This window comes from Cupressus sempervirens, chromosome 8, assembly GCF_028749045.1.
Source record: "Cupressus sempervirens isolate cs-2001-9-10 chromosome 8, ASM2874904v1, whole genome shotgun sequence".
NCBI lineage: Eukaryota > Viridiplantae > Streptophyta > Pinopsida > Cupressales > Cupressaceae > Cupressus > Cupressus sempervirens.
The window spans coordinates 175,222,151-175,238,745 of record NC_143125.1 but is presented as its reverse complement, the minus strand read 5'-3'; positions in this window follow the sequence as shown (position 1 = coordinate 175,238,745).

Here is a 16,595-nt window from a genome sequence, read left to right as displayed (position 1 = left end):
TATTTTTTATTTTCTATGCAATCTACATGCAGCCAATAAGAAAAATGGAGAAGGCATGCAACCAATAAGAAAAGTGCAAGGAATGAGCGGGAAGCAAAGATTCAATATGGATCGTAGATCCATGCCTAACCCTGAGTCTTCGAATGTCTTTATAAGGTTAGAAAAGAAGAAAGTGGATGTACAAGAGTGTGGAAGGAACACTATTTCAGAGTAAAGAGTATCAGATCTCAGAGGATCAAAATTAGAGAAAGCAGATCAAGTGCCTGTATTCAGCAAACGAAGGATTGTAAGCTATCAGGTTTATTGTACCTAATACTCTCTAGCAATTGTATTAGAATGAAAAACCCTATGGTGATAGGTTAGCTTAACAGCTATTTTGTAGATCCTTTAAATAGGTGATTAAATCCTTTAACAAGGTGACACTTCATGTAAAGTGTTTGTAAATCTTTTAACCAGGTCACTATTGATATAGTGTAAAGCCTTTAACAAGGCAGGCCTTTAACAGGGCAAACCATCAGAAGTGGTTAAATATTATTATTGCAGTGATTTTGTGGGTATCATCCCCACCCCAGTTTTACCTTCTTATTTCTGGAGGGTTTCTGGGTTACCAAAATCTCAAGTGTTATGTGGTGATGCTTATGTGTTTCTCATAATTGTCTGATATGTTCATATGCATGCAATCTACTTTCAGTTAAAAGGTTTTAATGGTCAAAACATAGTACTTCTAATTCAACCCCCCCCCCCCCCCCCCCCCTCCCTCTCTCAGAAGCATTCTTCCTATTTGAATATTCCAACACATAAGTGTCAAAAACACTTAATTAAGCATTATACTTGGTCTTACATGTACATTATCCAATCTATTTGGCATATGTACAAAATTTCAAAAACTTGTTCAAAATTTTGTAAGGAACAATATACCTTAAAATTCTTATAACTCCCCCTGAGTCTATGTGTCATTTCTATTCTTGTAACCAAAATTCTTGTGCTAATGTATCTAATACTCTTTTCCTTTGCCCTATTTCTGTACTCTGTACCTGTATTACCTTCCATACAATTCCCAAAACATTGTATCTCCCCTGCACTATGTCTTATCTATTATCTCCCCTTTTAGGCTCTATGAATGAAAGAAAAAAAATACTTATTATTCTCCCCCTTTGTTATATATCACTTATTATATCTCCCCCTTTATTTTATTTCTCCCCCCTTTTTGACACTTATGTCAAAGGATGCTAAGGAGTAATACCATATTTCACCAAAAATGTATTGTTGACCTCCATTATCATCTTAAGAGCAGCATCCCAATTCTCCAAAGCAATTTCTAGTGACTTATGTTGGATGGTAGTCTTTGCAGCAAGATGTACAAGTCCATCTAATGTAGAAAGCTTAGGATCTTTCTTTAAAACAGTTTTAGCATAGACTTCCTCTTTCTGGAGTCTTCCAAATGTGGGGTTATGGAAGATTGAATCTACATTAATTTGGCCTTTATATTGCTCTCTTCACTTGTGAGTGTAGCTAACTCCTTTTGGGTGTGAAGCGATTCGATAAAATGCTTCACTTTGAACTAGATCTCTTGGTAGCTGCATGCTAGAAATCCTTAGATTTCTCTCCAAGCTCAATATTCTTTCGCTTGTCTCTTGTGTAAAATTGGAAAAATTACATAGCTTGTTGTGCAATGAGAAGATATTCTCAAGTACAATTTTGACCTTTTCAATCTTCTTGGCCAATTCAACTTGTTGAAGTGCTATTGCACTAGATATTTTCTTGTTTACTATTCCTTGAAACTTCCTTTCAAACCATTACTTGAGTTTCACATTTGTCTGTTGGTCTTCACTTGTCACCTGGTCAACAATATTTGACAATTGTTCCATTATAGGCTTTGTCTCATCTAGTAACTACAAGCTAAAGACATCTAGAAAGATGTCCTTAATCTCATGCAATGCTTGCTTATGTTTATACTCCTTCATGAGTATTTCTTGCCTCTTTCTCCTATTCAATTCATCCTGCATCTTTGTGATCTACTCAATGTTGATTGTCTTGGAGTCATAGGTAGGTATGACAATTTCTTCATCTAACTCAGTGTCTCCATAGTGAAGTACCCTGGTCACTTTGGTTGAGCTCAAGCCTGGTGTAGAGATTTGCAAAGGTATGTCATCAGCGCTCGGATTTTGAAGATTTTTTATAGGAATGCCTATTTTTGGTAACTCTACCAATGTTTGTATTGCAACTTGCTCCTCTTCTTTTGATTTATCCTCCTTTTCCTCATTTGTTCTTCCCTGATCAATCACAATAATTTGAGGTGTACCTGTTGACTATATTGTAGGATCAGATGTAGCAATCTATCATGTTTGTTCTATGTGTTTCACTACCTCTACACTTGGCTTCTACACTATGGTATCAACTGTTGCAATTGCTGGTGGAAGCATTAGGAGTTGACCACTAGTAGTTGTAAAGATGGTAGAAGGTGGTTCTTATGGATTCACCTTGTCTCTAATTGGATTTGCTACTACTTTCTATAACTCATCCACACTCACCAATACAGGATTTGTGCATAATTGGGCATGTAGTGTTGATTGGTGAAGGATCTTCTTGAGATCCTCTATAGTTAAAGGATTGATGTTTTGAGCAAAAGTGTCAGGAACATCCTTTACAGTTATAGTATCTACAGGTGTGATGGTTACATGAGGAGGGCTAGGGGGTGGCAATTGTGTGTCTTGCATACTATGGTCTTATTGTTGCTCCTGCTTAGCTGTTGTCATTTGATCTCGTCTTTGTGTCTCCTCCTCCTCACCTTTTTCTTTCTCCTCTTCATCTTTCTCCTCTTCTTCTTTCTTTTCTTCTTCTCTCTTCTCTTCTTCTTTATTTTCTTCTTCTCTCTTCTCTTCTTCTCCTTTTCTTGTTTCCTCTTCTTTTGTTTTGTCTTCTCTCTCCTTCTCATTGGCCTTTGCCTTATTTTCTTCTGCATCCTCCTCTTTTTCTCCATTCTTGTCATTTGTCAAGTTATACATTGATTTCCACAATCTTATTGATTTCTGAACAACTTCTTCAATTTTATTTTGTAAAATGCTAAAGGCTCTATACTTTGGTGTAGATTTGCCACCATGTTTCATGTTAGCCTTAGTTATTTGACCTCTAGTCAAATCAGGCATCACTTGTGCTAGTGTTGATTCTCTTAAAACAATAATGCCAATTATTTTCAATAATCTCATATAACTCCCTAGGCATAGTCTTGTCTAACTCAAGAGGTGTGTACTTGAATTCTACCATCATGCCATACACTGACTCTTTTATCTTGTTTTGATCCTCTCTACTTAACTTATTGAAATCAATATTTTTCAAATCAGTAAAATTTTTATTCTTAATATTTTCACAGATTTTATCTATGTGTGACTTAGGAGGATGGCTTACCACTTTATACGAGCTGATGTCCTCTAATTCAACCTTCTCCTCATCATCAGGATCTAGTTGTGCTACATACTTTATCCTTTTCTTTTGCACTTCACCAGTCTTCTCAGTGGCCTTCTTCTCTTTGGTTTTCTCTTTGGCCTTTTGAGTAGATGTCCTTGTGGTAGCTCTTGTCATAGGTGTCTGTTTGGCTTGTGTAGGCTTTGTACCTTTCTCTTCTTTGGGTTGGGCTGGAGGTTGTACTTTGGCCTTTCTTTTCTTTGACTCAACTTGTGGTGCTGCTTCCTCGACACCTTCCTCCTTATCTTCACCTAAGCCTTGAGTTAATTCCATTGGGCCTTGCCCTTGTTCTTCTTCTTCACTCTAACCCTCTTCTTCTTCTTCATCTTCAACACATGTTGTCCCTTCAATTTCTACACCCAATTTCTTCTTTATCTTCTTCACCAATTTATCTTTCCTCTTAATCATAGAGGTTGTCTTCAACTCTATTTCAAATTTAGACTTTACAACATCATATCTGGCAAAAGATTTGGTAGTCTTGTCTATTTCTTCTGCAAGCAATGCAGTTATTGTTGCTAATGCTTCATCCACATCTAGTTCATAACCTAATGGCCTTAGCTATCTCACCGTTGGAACTGTTTCTTGGATGTAGGTGTAATCAATATCAACTAAGAAGCAGATGTCACTGAAATGTTGTTCCACTATGGAAACTAGTATTCTCAATCTTTGTTTCATAGATTTCTTAAAATCTTCAAAGTAGTTTGTCATTTGTGCTTCAAAGTTGTCACTCATTTGCTCAATATACTCATTGATTTGAGTAATTGCAGATTTGTTTGATTTCTAGTTCACTTTACCAATTGAGGGAAATTCTTCCAAAACATTGAAGAATATGCAGACAGGGACTAAACCAAACTTGCACTGAGCTCCTTTAGATATTCTGATTGCTCCTAGGTTCTCATTTATCTATTGCAACATTAGTTATGCTAGATCATATGTATGATCTCTTTTGACAAGTTTATAGGCTACATCCACAGCAATACATGGTACACTATTCAATCTACTAGATTGATAGAACTTGTGAGAGATGACTCTCATTGCAAAATCCAAAAGGGGATTTGTGACTGTGTTAATGGTCATGCCCCTTTTATTCCATTTTTCCCCTATGTTTCTTTCAATGGCCTCTTTTGAATCACTTCTTAGGGTCTTATGTTGATCTAGGGTTGGAAAGCCCATAACCCTATGCACTATCCTATTTGTTATTTTAACCAGTCCTCCTTCCAACCACAAACATCCATCACAAATTCAACACAAGACAATCTGTATCCACTCAATCTTGAAAAGTATGGGGAAAACTAGGGCACTAGTTAAACCCTTTTTCTCAACAATTTGGAATTCATCCTTCAATATTTTGTTATCACACAGTTTATCATATGCTTGAAAAATTTCCCAAGTCTCCTATTGCACCTATCTTGCAATTTTAACACTTTATGACATCCTGTACCATGACAACTCTGGGTGGAATAATGGAGAGTGCGCTAGCAGGGTCATTTTTATAAGTGACTTCTAGGATTGACCTAAACTTGGGCTATTTGACCTCATTACTGACTAACTGGACCTCGTGACCTTCCTTATCCTTAGGGTTTTTAGAACTAGAAGCCATTTCGTTGATCTAGGGTTTTAAAAGATTTAAACTTTAACACTACACAACTTGGCACTTGAAGAATACCTTAGATTGACGAAATTTGTACTTGATCACTATTGAAATCCATGCAAATGGCTTCAATGCTGCTCTTTGATCTCTTTTGTACTCTTCTCATCTTTTTTCTCTGTTTGAATCGTGTGAAATGATCAAAAATCATCCTTATACCTTTCAAAACCTAGCATTAAATGCTTAGTGCATACAGTTGTACACTTGGCTCTTGAAGGTGTCAACATGACTTGGCTTCGATTAGTTTTCCATTAACTGGCACTAAATAGATTTCCACTTCACTCGGCTTCCATTGACATTTCTCAACTCAGCACTAACTATCAACTCGGTCGCTACTGGCAACTTAACATTCATTGACATTTACTCGGCATCTGAGGAAAACTCGGCAGTGTTTGCAAAAACTTCAAGTTTTTGACTTGGCATCTTTTCTCATGCTATTTTATTCTTTGTAGTGCTTGTTTATCTTAGGACTAATGTATGATATAACTTTGTATATCAGTCCCATACACCTGTCCTTGCTTAGTTGGATGAGATGTGACCACTTGACCTATTAGGTGAATTGATCTGGCCTCCATTTGATGAAGTACATTCATCTTTCTTCTTCCAAGTCTTGTTCATTTCTCCTCTAATTTGTTCAACATCTACCTTCACTTTTCCTTTGTTGACTTCTGACTTGGGTTCCTTTGACTTTGTTGGGCAATTCCTGCTAATATGACTAGTCTTCAAGCAACTAAAACATGTGGTTTGACTTAACCATTTGTTGTAGTTCCCTCTAAAATGTGTCCTTATGAAATTTTTAGGAATGTGTCCATATTCTTGACAGTAGTGACAGCTATACCTAGTGTTATAGTCCCAATTGTAGTGATGAGCATGGTTGCCTTCTCTTGTTGCCTGATTTGATGTCCACATAGGCTTTGATCTACACTCAAAAGCTCTATGTCAATACTTCTAGCAATTGTAGCGGTGACTATCAAATTTTGGTGTCCTGATAATCTTAGTCCTACATTCATGTGCTTGATTGCATTGCTTCTTGCACTTGTGACAATAGCTTGCATTCTTAGGCTTATCATGCTATCAGGCATTCTTGCTTCTACATACATTAGAAGTGTGTCCCTTTTTACCACAGAAATGACAAGTGGGTTTAGTGTTCTTACCTTTGTTGCTCCTTTCTTCTGCAGTCTTGGATAATTCTCCTTGTTTAGTGCTAATGTAACCAAGTCCTAAAGTATCATTACTGGCCCTTGGTGATTTTAGTAGCTGCTCAAAGTGTTTGATTGCCTCATTGGGTTTGTTGAAGCTTTATGCAACTTCCTTCTTTTTTTAGGTCATTTTACAATTGTTTATTTTGTATCTTCAGTGTAGAGATCTCAATGTCTTTCATATTCAGCTTATGATGTGCATTCATCATTTGGCTTAAGGTGTCCAGCTACATGTTTGAGATTCTTTCAAACTCAATTGTCTTTTCCTCCAATCTATTGGTAAAATTTCTCTTGTCATCTTCTATCATGGCCTTGTCTTCAATGGCTTTCTTCTTCTCTTCAATTACTTCACAAAGCATTATGGCTTGTGATTCTTGTTCAAGCTTGAGTATTTTGATTTCTTCTACTTGAGCTCTATTCTTCTCCATCAATTCTGCTATTGCTGCATCAAACTCTTTGGAATCTCCATTAGAAAACAATTTTGGGGTATCAATCTCCTTGTAATGTGTGTCATTTTCAGCTATGGCTATATCCTTCCTTCTTTTCAAGGATTTTCTCAATTATTCTCTAGCTTCCTCCAAATTGTGTAGGGTGAGGTGCATATCAATCACCTGATTCTCTATAATCTTCCCAAGTTTGAAGACTTCCATCTTCAGATCTTTTCTCTAAGCTATTAGGCTTCTCATTGTGAGAATTGGGCTCTGATACCAATTTTGGAATAATTAAATGGGAAGAATATTTCTAAGGCGGGGTGAATTAGAAATATTACACTTTAACCTTGAAAACTTTTAACTAAAAATAAACATCATGCATGTAAACATATCAAACAACTATAAAGTAAAAATATGCATCACAACACATAACACCAAATTTGATAACCTAGAAACCCTCCAAAATGAGAAGGTAAAACTGGGGTGGGGATGATACCCACAAAATCACTGCAGCAATAATGTTTGACCACTTCTGATGATCTGCCCTATTAAAAGCCTGCCCTATTAAAGGCTTTACACAGTATCAATAGTGACCTATTTAAAATATTTACAAACACTTTACATGAAGTGTCACCCTGTTAAAGAATTTTATCACCTCTTCAAAGGATCTACAACCTAGCTATTAAGCTAACCTATCAACATAGGATTTTCCTTCTAATACAATTGCTAGAGAGTATTAGACTAAATAAAACTAATAGCTTACAATCCTTGATTGATGAATTTAGGCACTTGATCTGCTCATTCTGATCTTGATCCTCTGAGATCTGATATCTATTTGATTCCCTTGCTCTGTTCTGATCAACTGAATACTACAATGTTGCTCTTTTCCTCTAAGTCTTTCACACTTCCCACTGAATTTCGCTATAGTTCACCCTTACACTTCTCTCTTCCATACATACAATTGGTTTTCATCCTCCTTTTAAAGATTTTGAAGACTTAGAGTTAGGTATGGATCTACGATCTATATTGAATCTTCATTTCCCGCTCATTTCTTGCACTTCTCTTATTGGTTGCATGCCTTCTCCATTTTTCTTATTGCCTACATGATGATTGCATACGAAATATAAAAGATTCATTCTTAACTTTAATATTCCTTTGTGATCCTTCTATGTTGGCTCAAGAAATGGTTTACTTTTGAGTTCATGAAGGTACAAACTCATATGTTGATTCTGTGTTACTTGGCACATACTAGATTACTAGTGCTCAGCACATATATTATTCTACTTTGCTCGGCACCTATTGCATTCTGTCTTGCTTGGCGCATGTATGATTCTAGCTTTCTCGGCACATGTTACATTCTGACTTTCTCGGCATCAACTGTGACTCAGCACCTATAGAAATTTTGGCTCGACACATACTGTAGCTCGACATATATAGTGTACTCAGCTTCTATATGAAAAGTGGTTAAGTGTGTTGACACTTAGTTGTCAAAACCAATCTGAGACCAACACTGCAAAGGTTTTGTAAATATATTTTCTATATGCTCCTTTGTACTTATATACTCCAGTCTTATTTTTGTTTCTATAGCTTTCTCTCTCAAAAAGTGATACTTGATAGATATATGCTTTGTCTTTGACTGTAAAATAGAATTCTTTGAAATACTTGTACTTTTGTTATCATAATGTATGATAATACACTCTAAACTCCATCCCAATGTCCTTCAATATTTATTTCATCCAATGGATATGATTGCAGTTGTTTGTTACTTCTACATACTCTATTTTTATCATGCTTTGTGAAACACAAACATGTTTCTTGCTTAGCCAAGAAACCAATATTCCTCCTACGAAGAATGCTCCAACACTTGTACTCTTTATGTCATCCACACTACCTACCCAATCTACATTAGTGTATGGACACAAGGTAAATTCATTTAATCTATCATACCTCAATCGAAAATAAGATGTACCCTTCGGATATCTAAAAATTATTTCCATTGATGCATAATGTGATTCTTTAGGATTAGATTGAAATCCTATCACAATACCAAATGCATTACCTATATCAGGTCTAGTGTGTGTTAGATATTGCAATCCTATAATCATAGACCTATACTTTTTTTGGTCAACAATAGGAATTTCATCTTTGCTAGATAACTTGTGACCAGTTACCATAGATGTACCAACAGGTTTACTCTTCTCCAAACCAAATTTTTTCAACAAGTCTTTCAAATACTTAGTTTGTGATATAAAAAAACCATCATTATTATGAACAATTTGCAATCTCAAGAAATATTTCATCTCACCAATCATGCTCATCTCAAATTTCTTTTTCATTTATGTTGCAAATCCTTCACTTGCTTTATCATCACCTCCAAAGATTATGTCATCCATAAACACTTCAATGATTAGTAATCCATTTTCAATTTCCTCCAAATATAAATTACTATTTGTGTTTCCTTTAGCAAATCTTGACTTTTCAATATACTTGACCAATCTCACATACCATGCTTTGGGGGATTGTTTCAATCCATACAATGATTTCTTCAACTTACAAACCATATATCCTTCTTGTGTCAAAGGAAAACCTTTAGGATTCTCAATGTAAATTTCTTCTTCAAGTTCTCCATTTCGAAATGTTGATTTGACATCTATTTGATATACTTTGAATTTTTTGTTAGCTACATATGCAAAAAATATTCTAACTACTTCTATTCTAGTAACAGGTGCAAATTTTTCCTAATAATCAATACCTTCTTGCTAAGAATAACCTTAACATACCATTCTTGCTTTGTTTCTTATGACCTCATCTTGTTTATTCATCTTATTTTTTAATACCCACTTAGTTCCAATAACATTATTATCCTTAGGTCTAGGAACCAATTCCCATGTAAATTATTCTTTTCAATCTAATCTAGTTCTTCTCTCATAGCTTTAATCCAAAAGTCATCTTTATTAGCTTCATTAGTACTTTTGGGTTCAACTTGAGAAATCAAACATAATTCTTCATGTACCTTATTCCTTGTCATAACTCCTTTGTCTTTGCTTCCAATAATCTAATCAGCAAGGTGATTATTTATCAAATTCTTATTAGGTGTCACTACTTTAGCTCTAATTTTAGCACTAGATTAAGTCATAGGTTCTTCTTTCTGTTCCTCTACTTGTATCTCATTTTGCAAATCAATGTCAATCTCATAAAACAACTTAACATTCTCTTGGTTAACCCTTGGATTAGTCTCTTCATCATAATTTTAATCAAGCATTCTTTCTTAAATTCTAAACTTCTCATCCACTCTAACATTTGCGCTCTCAACAATTGTTTTAGTTCTCTGATTACAACATCGTAGGATTTTCTTTCCAATGAATAAACAAGAAAAATGCATTCATCACTTCTTGAATCAAACTTTCCAGTGTCAACTTCTCTCTTAATGTAACACTTACTTCCAAAGATTCTGAAATACTTAACTGATGGTGCATATCCAAACCAAAGTTCATAGGGTGTCTTACCAATACCTTTTCTAATTTGTACTTTTTTTATAGCATATACTACTATATTTATTGCTTCTCTCCATAATATCTTCACCACATTATCCTCAAACATCATAGTTGTAGTTGCCTCTTTTAGAGATTTGTTTCTCCTCTCTGCTATACCATTATGTTTAGGTGTCTTAGAAGTGGAAAGATTTCTCTTAATGCCATTTACTGCACAAAATTGTTAAACTCATTCGAAGTAAACTCTCCACCTCTATCAAATCTCAAATATTTAATCTTTAATCCACATTCATTTTCAATTCTATTCTTAAACAACTTAAACTTCTCAAATGCTTCATATTTTTCTCAAAGAAATGCTACCCACATCATTCTAGTGAAATCATCAACAAGAATCATGAAATAACTTTCACCATAAAAAGATATTGTCTTTGTAGGACCACTCAAGTTGTGTGTCCAATCTCTAACTTCGCAGATGTAGTAAACTTCTTGCTTGGAAATGAAATTTTCTTCTATTTTTCCATAACACATTCCTTACATATCATGTTAGTAGGCTTCACAATTTTTTAGGAAAATATCTAATAAAAAAATTAGTATAGTTCTTTGTAATGTTATCAAAGTTTATATGAAAAAATCTCTTATGTCATAACCAACTGTCATCAACCTTAGCAACTAAGCATGTCATTTCAGTGGGATTCAACTGAAAAACATTACCTCTTGTCCTTGCACTAGTACCAATCAGCTTACCATCTTTATCTTTGATAATACATGGCTTCTATGTGAATTGCAACTAATCTCCCTTGTTAACTAGTTGTCCAATACTCAAAAGATTATGTTTCAAACCATCAACAAAGTAAAAATCATCAGTGTTAGTGTTTCCATCAAGAGTGATAGATCATTTCCCCTTTATATGACAAGTTATATTGTTTTGAACTCTAACAATTCCACCATCATAGCTATTGAATTCAATAAAAAAAATGCATATCTCTAGTCATATGATGAGAACAACTACTATCAATAATCCAATCAGATTTCTTCTTTTCAACTTGCAATACTAGTGCTCTTTCTTCCCTAACTTTTTCTTTTTTAAGCCTTTCTTCCTTAATAGCAACAAATCCTATTTCATCAATTTCACTCAAAAATATTTCCAAACAAGCATCTAATTCCTCATTATTAGCAAATAGACATTTCCATGGGTTATAAGGCTTCTTCTTATACTTTCTTTCTCTCTTAGGACATTTAGATGAATAATGACCATACTCATTACATGTCCAATATTTAAAGATTTTCATACCTTTAGGTTCTCTTTGGATAAGCAGGGCAAGTCCTTCCTTAATCTGCTTGTCTTCTTTTGATTTTCCTCTATTCCTACTAGCATAATCTTCACTTGTACTCTCACTTCTTTTCGATGCAAGTCAAACATTAGTGCACTAAAACTAGTCTTAATTCTAGGCAATTCTCCACTTTGTCTCATTCTTGTCTAAGATGATTCCAATCACGCAAGAAGAGTCTCTCTTGTGAAATTCTAAGTGCGAGGTATAACATGTTTAATCATTTGTTTTATCTTCTTATATAAAGCTGTCAAAGTTTTTCAATATCTTCCATATAATTTCATCTTTATCCTTCTTTCCATTACAAGCCTTAATTTCTACAACAATCTATGATATTCTACCAAAGTAACTTCGTATAGATTCATCTTCCATCATTTTAGCTTCTTGAAATAAACATATCCAATTATACACTCTAACCTTTCTAGCATGCTTATCACCTTCAAATGTAGATTTCAAAGCTTTCCAAATTTCATGAGCTAGATCTAAAGATTTTACCTGACTATACTCACTCTCAGGTAGAGTTGTGAAAAGTGCTCCTCTAGCAAGCATATTACACATAAACAGATTTCTCTGACCTTTGGTACATTCTTCATTCTTATCTTCTTCAACCACTTTCTTCTTACTCTTAGTTATCAACCAATATCCTCGACCCATGCATAGAAAATGTGTCTTCATCTTCTCCTTCCAATTGTCATAGTTAACTCCACCAAACTTCAGACTTTCTTTTCTGAAATGATTCACCATAGATCTACTTGAGTTGTTAATATTTTGCTTAAAGGGCCTGGTGCTATACTACTAATTGTTAGAATGTAAAGTCCACCAAGATAAGTGAGAGGGGGGGCGAATTAGTTATCTAATTAAAACAAATTTCAATATCTTTATTAAATCCAAAGCATGTAAATAGTGGATGCAACAACCATGAAAAGATCACCATACACAATAACATCATATTTGTTAGCTAGGGAAACCCTTGATCACAAGGAAAACCTTGGTGGGGATGGTACCCACAAAATGATTTACTAATATATAAGTTCCTTTTAAGAGGATAGACCTTGTTAGGAGTCAATGAAATAAATTCAGTACATATTAGTCCCTGTTAGGAGACTTTGAGTCCCTGCTAGGATTTGTGCCGACCCTATTAGGAGTTGTGCCAACACTTTTAGGAGTTGTGGGAGGCAGAAGGACCCACTGTCCAAATAGCTTCAAGGGCAAGACCATCAAACTCACTATCCAACTGGCCTTAGTACTATCCTTCTCAGACTAATACCACTAAACAATTATCCACAGCAACTTCTTTTCCAACTACAGTCTCTTTGTCAACTCACCATCCTCAACTACACCAAACACTTCTCTGATCGACGGATATTCAATATCAGGTTCATTGGATCTCACATACAAGTTCGCTTACTCGCATTACACATAATTCATTCACAACCACACAATCACACTCTACCACAAGGAAATAATCATTCCTTTATACCAAGTCCTAGAATAAGTTATTAAGTTAGCCTTGGGGATTTCTCAATTTACAATGATAATATAAGACCATCTTAAGATATTACATTTATACATTACATTACAATATTACATCTTTTCACAATTATAACCAAACTATTGGCTCACAGTCTTCATAACTATTCACTCAATACTCATTTGGATGTGCACATTTGACCACAACATCTTCATCATGTCTTCTACCTTTGTACAACTTCGCTTAACCAGATTCTATCTCTATTAGGAGATACAATCAAAACATTAGCAACTACTACACAAGAACTTTTTCTAAACATTGTCCTTCATAAATCTTGACTAGCAATCCATTGTCTTTATATTTCTGCATGCACTCTGAACCACATTATTAGGACACTCTGTAGAATATTATCCCAAGCCCACATCAAATTGTGCAACCACAATATATGCTTGTTTCTCTACCTATCATCACGAAATAACATGTATGTTGACATCAATGACAAACACTCTCATGAATGCAACATATGATCATTGTATCATCTCTCCAACAATGCTAGGATACTCCCCCATAGGAATACCATCAACATTCATGCTAACACTTAGGACTGTCAAAATGGCAAACACTCGGATTAAGATATCCAAAGAATTGAGTAAGGACCTAAAAAGAGGATGCAGAGGCTTGGATAGTCATTATGGAACAATAGTTTCATGTTAGGAATTTCTCTGGTGCTTCTAGGACCATGTGGAGTACTTTTCAGTTGATTGGAGAAGCAACCACATGGTGGGATGATATTGTGGTTAAAAAGAAATTGCAACCAAGAGAGACAAGTTGTGAGAGAAGTTTCTTCATAGTTTTGTTAGAGGTGGCTTCCATAGTTATATTATGATTGAAAGGTATCTGAATATCAGCATTTGGTTCAAGGGAACATGGCAATTACATAGTACATGCTAAGTTTTGGCATCTGGTCAAATATGTGCCACAGTGCCGATGAGCAGTTTTGAACTTGTAAGTTCATCACAGGTTTACTATTAGAAAGGACAGGATTGTCACTGCACCAAAAGATCAATCTATTAATACCCAATACAACCAATAGTCTTATAGAACCACAAGACACAGTTAAGCCATGTCACAAATTATGTGAGGGATGTTGGCCCACTACCAACAATCCCCCTCCTAGTGTCACTTGTCATGGCTTGCAAGATTTGAACATGTGACCAAGCTCTAATACCAATTGTTAGAAAGGGTAGGATTGTCATTGCACCAAACAATCGACCTATTAGTGCCCAATACAACCAATAGTCTTATAGAACCACAGGAGACACTTAAGCCATGTCACAAATCATGCGAGGTATGTTGGTCCACTGCCAACATTTACGTCTTGAGATTTCAACTGAAGTTGAAATTGATGAAGCTAAGACCATGGATAAATCTCGTCAGAAGGCTCTTAGACAAGAGCAAAAACTATAGAGTATGTCTTCAGGGACACCATATCAGAAACCTAGTTCCTCCAAGGAATTCAAGAGGAAATTTGAAGATGATGAACATGAAAGTGGTGAGTGTTCACCGAATTGGAATAGGAAAGAGGAAAATTGAAGGAATCTGGTAAGGAATTCCAACCAAAATTCTCAAAATGAGAATTGGCATCATAACAAGAAAATGAATGAAATGAATAGACCTAAGGGAAGGTAGGGACCCCGCAATGGTTGATTTGTGTGTAGTGGTAATCACTTTTCTTTCAGTTGTCCTTAGTGTTCAGGTTCCCAAGGTGGAAAAATGCCACAAGTAGATGGTTAAGGATCTGGGGATAGTGTTCATGGAACCTATCCATCTTGTTGATTAGAATTCATGTGAGAATGTAGAGGATGTGCATACATCCTTCTCTTATATGTTCTTCATAGATATCGTATGCTTCATTGTCATGTATATATATTCTATGTGATGTGATCTTTTTGATGTGGATGTTTTTGTGACATCAGGATGATGTCTCTTTCTAGTGGAGAAGGATGTCATGACCCACCTTGTGTGACTCCTATTTGGTAGAAAGTTGTCAACACACTTTGACTCGGTCAACTTGGTCGGTGAGCATCGATTGGAAACTATTTGTATTGGTCGTCTTTAGTTGCCTATGTTGGACTTTTGGTCAAGATAATGTTCAACTTAGACTATAGTCAAAGTGTAGTTTGACTATGTGGTTATGTGTTTTTGGTATTCGTGAACTTTGATGAGATTTTATTTTGTCGATATATTGACCAACTATGTGATCTTGATTATCTTTCATTTGTCTTTCATGTTAGATTGATACAAGTTGATAATGATGTTATATTTAAATGATGCATTATAATGATGGTACATTTTGATGTCAAGGCAAAATGATGAATATATGTCATAATTTAAAATATATATGAGATGTGATATAATTTCATTTGTTGTGATTATTGATGATCTCATTATTATGGTGTTTTGATGTTGGGTATTTAATGATGCATTTTTACATTTATGTTATGCATTTTAAATGTAGGTGAGATCTAATGTTAAAACATTACAACATCTTATGCAATATTGACTCATTGGCTTGTTGCGAGTGTTCAAGTTTTTGCAAGGGGTGTGATTGGGATAGAGGAGGTTAGCTCCTTGGTAGGATTGTTATCAGATTGTCTAGTTCACACACTTTAGACATTATATACATTATTGGTGTTTGCATTATTTGTCTCTAACCTTACTCTTGAATGATCATGTGATTAATTTAATGTGTAAATTTAAGAAACAAAATTAGATGTTTAATTTATCTTGCTTAGAGAGGAAACAATAATGTTTTCTTTACAAAAAGGAATGAATAATTTGAGAAAGTAATTAAATAAAATTATTTACTAAATATAAATAAGTATCTAAAATTCTTGAATAATACATTTAGTATTTGTGAAGACAATAAAATTTGGATGTGTACAATTTCTGGGCAAGGTTGGGGAGCTCCTCATCTCAAGAAGAACACCGAGGAGGGCTAACCACTCTGTGATTGGGTGTAAAACAAACTGGTCGACACTCATGTCTCGTGATAGCAAATGGGCTCCGACCCGGGGGCTTTGAAGTTGGGAGCCTACAAGTGGACTTTTTTTTTTCAAAGGCATCACTATTTTATTAAGTTGTAAAATTTGTAACTAGGTATGTATTCAAGATGTTCAATGTGAAGATCAACATCTCATATATAAACTTTAACTATTATGGATCTTGATGTATGGATGAAAAAATCGAAGCTCAACAGATTGATCAATTATTTGATGTATTTTAATCACATGCTATCTATGATGTATATTTTCCTATTTCAACAAGTGGTTGGATTGTAAGCATTTTCTATTATTTACCTCAATGGAAAAAAATGTGTTTCGACACTATTTTCTTTGAACTTTGACTTATGAATTGACTTTGTACACATTTTAATTGTGATTGTTTATATAGCATTACTGGTATAATGCAATATTTACAAATTGTCAAACACAAGTCCTAAAAAGTTCACTAGGTATTTAGATAAATACCATACTTACAATTATTTGGTGTTAAAAGACCACTC